The sequence below is a fragment of the Trichomycterus rosablanca genome, chromosome 3 (genome assembly GCF_030014385.1).
Source record: "Trichomycterus rosablanca isolate fTriRos1 chromosome 3, fTriRos1.hap1, whole genome shotgun sequence".
In the NCBI taxonomy this organism is placed as follows: domain Eukaryota; kingdom Metazoa; phylum Chordata; class Actinopteri; order Siluriformes; family Trichomycteridae; genus Trichomycterus; species Trichomycterus rosablanca.
This window is the reverse complement of record NC_085990.1, coordinates 17,420,651-17,424,759: the sequence shown is the minus strand read 5'-3', so window position 1 is coordinate 17,424,759 and position 4,109 is coordinate 17,420,651.

Sequence of the window (4,109 nt, the reverse complement as noted above, 5' to 3'; positions counted from 1 at the left end):
AATGGAAGTGGAATAAAATAATAATAGGACATTTATATATTTAATCAGCTTTTTATATCATTCTTATTATAACTAGATTCTTGGAGAATATAAATATGTAAACCCACTATATACAGTGTATCACAAAAGTGAGTACACCCCTCACATTTCTGCAGATATTTAAGTATATCTTTTCATGGGACAACACTGACAAAATGACACTTTGACACAATGAAAAGTAGTCTGTGTGCAGCTTATATAAGAGTGTAAATTTATTCTTCCCTCAAAATAACTCAATATACAGCCATTATTGTCTAAACCACCGGCAACAAAAGTGAGTACACCCCTAAGAGACTACACCCCTAAATGTCCAAATTGAGCACTGCTTGTCATTTTCCCTCCAAAATGTCATGTGATTTGTTAGTGTTACTAGGTCTCAGGTGTGCATAGGGAGCAGGTGTGTTCAATTTAGTAGTATAGCTCTCAAACTCTCTCATACTGGTCACTGAAAGTTCCAACATGGCACCTCATGGCAAAAAACTCTCTGAGGATCTTAAAAGACGAATTGTTGCACTACATGAAGATGGCCAAGGCTACAAGAAGATTGCCAACACCCTGAAACTGAGCTGCAGCACAATGGCCAAGATCATTCAGCATTTTAAAAGAGCAGGGTCCACTCAGAACAGACCTCGCGTTGGTCGTCCAAAGAAGCTGAGTGCACGTGCTCAGCGTCACATCCAACTGCTGTCTTTGAAAGATAGGCGCAGGAGTGCTGTCAGCATTGCTGCAGAGATTGAAAAGGTGCGGGGTCAGCCTGTCAGTGCTCAGACCATACGCCGCACACTACATCAAATTGGTCTGCATGGCTGTCACCCCAGAAGGAAGCCTCTTCTGAAGTCTCTACACAAGAAAGCCCGCAAACAGTTTGCTGAAGACATGTCAACAAAGGACATGGATTACTGGAACCATGTCCTATGGTCTGATGAGACCAAGATTAATTTGTTTGGTTCAGATGGTCTCAAGCATGTGTGGCGGCAATCAGGTGAGGAGTACAAAGATAAGTGTGTCATGCCTACAGTCAAGCATGGTGGTGGGAATGCCATGGTCTGGGGCTGCATGAGTGCAGCAGGTGTTGGGGAGTTACATTTCATTGAGGGACACATGAACTCCAATATGTACTGTGAAATACTGAAGCAGAGCATGATCCCCTCCCTCCGGAAACTGGGTCGCAGGGCAGTGTTCCAGCATGATAATGACCCCAAACACACCTCTAAGACGACCACTGCTTTATTGAAGAGGCTGAGGGTAAAGGTGATGGACTGGCCAAGCATGTCTCCAGACCTAAACCCAATAGAACATCTTTGGGGCATCCTCAAGCGGAAGGTGGAGGAGCGCAAAGTCTCGAATATCCGCCAGCTCCGTGATGTCGTCATGGAGGAGTGGAAAAGCATTCCAGTGGCAACCTGTGAAGCTCTGGTAAACTCCATGCCCAGGAGAGTTAAGGCAGTTCTGGGAAATAATGGTGGCCACACAAAATATTGACACTTCAGGAACTTTCACTAAGGGGTGTACTCACTTTTGTTGCCGGTGGTTTAGACATTAATGGCTGTATATTGAGTTATTTTGAGGGAAGAATAAATTTACACTGTTATATAAGCTGCACACAGACTACTTTTCATTGTGTCAAAGTGTCATTTTGTCAGTGTTGTCCCATGAAAAGATATACTTAAATATCTGCAGAAATGTGAGGGGTATACTCACTTTTGTGATACACTGTATAAAAGCAGGACAACAGATGTTTGTTTGAACTGATAGGACCATTTTCCAGTACAGATTGGTGGTTGTTTTGGAACTCACTTTCTTGTTTACCTGCATAAGGAACATTTGGTGCAGGTCCTGGCTTGCAGCTTCATTCTGTAAATTCCACGAAGTATATTAGATGGCATGACATTGTATGCAATATTTTGTTTTTTTCACTCTTTCCCGTTCACAGTGACTCAGTCTGAACATTTAGTAACAGACTAAAAGTGATTTAATAATAAAAACTGATCATGTTAAAAACAAAGTAGAAAAATCCAGTTTCCAGTAGTAATGCAGCAGTCTAATATGTTAGCTGGACACTGCAGAAATTTCCAGGTCTGGAGTTCAAATCTCAGTACTCAAGAGACACAATTGGCCATGTCTGAGGCAGGAAAGGTTGGACAAGGTTACACCTAATTGCTGAGGTAGCTAAAATGAATATGCGGAGGACAATACAATTATATTCTTACATACAATTATATTCTTCTTTTTATATATATATATATATACAGTATATATATACACCGACCAGGCATAACATAATGAGCACTGACAGGTGAAGTGAATAACACTGATCATCTCTTCATCACAGCACCTGTTAGTGGGTGGGATATATTAGGCAGCAAGTGAACAATTTATCCTCAAAGTTAATGTGTTAGAAGCAGGAAAAATGGGCAAGTGTAAGGATTTGAGCAAGTTTGACAAGGGCCAAATTGTGATGGCTAGACGACGGGTCAGAGCATCTCCAAAAATTGCAGCTCTTGTGGGGTGTTACTAGTGGGGTCAGTATCCATCAAAAGTGGTCCAAGGAAGGAACAGTGGTAAACCGGCGACATGGTCATGGGCGGCAAAGGCTCATTGATGCACGTGGGGAGCGAAGGCTGGCCCGTGTGGTCCGATCCAACAGACAAGCTGCTGTAGCTTAAATTGCTGAAGAACTTAATGCTGGTTCTGATAGAAAGGTGTCAGAATACACAGTGCATCACAGTTGCAGGGCTGTTTTGGCAACAAAAGGGGGACCAACGCAATATTAGAAAGGTGATCATAATATTATGCCTGATCGTGTATGTGTGTTTGTGTGTGTGTGTTTATATATGTATACATATATATCTATATCTGATATTTTATATTCATATATTTGTACTGTATATACTGTTCATAAGAATCTATATGCTATTACTTCTATTATTATTTTTAGCTTTAGCTTTACTCCATGTCATATTGCCAGATGCGTAACTTGCACATTCTGCCATGTATATCTTACATCTTGATATTTTTGCTGTATCACCCACCCTGTTACATACACTACACTGTTTTACTATACTGGTATTTTTTTTTGCACACTGTATAATGTATATATGCACATTGTTTTTTTTCGCTACACCCTACCTACATGTTGTGTATTTATACTTGTTTTTTATTCTTTTTGTCCAACTACTAGAGGCCAAAAATTTTGTCTGTCTGTCCGTCCATCCATCCATCTACATTTAAATTTTTGGCATTTATAGACACATTTATTCTAAGTGACTTACAGTACTGTGACAGTATTATACAGTAGTATAGTCTAAGCAATTAAGGGTAAAGGGCCTTGCTCAAGGGTCCAACAGTGACAACCTGGCAGTGGTGGGGCTTGAACCTGCGACCTTTTGATTACTAGTCCAGTACCCTAGGCTGTGGTGCACAAAATACCACAGACCCACAATTCTTCTGACAATTATATCAGCATAGGGGGTCAACTACATACTACTGTCCATGGTTTTAGAATGCAATGTCCAACAAGCTCATGCTTAGGTGTCCTATTTTTGTCCAAAAAGTGCATTCCCACAGAAACACAACAATCCCACATTCATGTGTAAAACTACACACAGAGACAGGTGAGAATGGTAGCTAAGCCTAATCCCCCCAAAACAACTTAGCAATTACTTGCTTGTTTCTCTGGATGGACATAGATAAAGATGGTAAGTGTCCTGCACATCACTCCCCCAGCCTGAGCCTTTCATATTTACAATCCAGAGGTTACTACAGTTCACTGCATCACCCCATGACTTCCCCATCAACCTCGTCTCTTCCTCTTAGTCTAGACACAGAAAAAAAACTTCAGCATTTTTTCAAGGCACAAAACAGGTCAAACAATAGCTATAATTAGAAGATGTCGGACTTGTGACTTGACTTTACAACATTAAAAATGAAGGCATGAAGAGTTCACTAAGTGAAAAAAAGGAAAATCAAAAAGAATTCAAGTGGTCAGAAGTTCATTGTCCATGCTGAGCACTCTGTGTTGGTTTTGGCCAGCATTTTTTTGGCACAGCCTACTCCAGTACAGCTTTAAA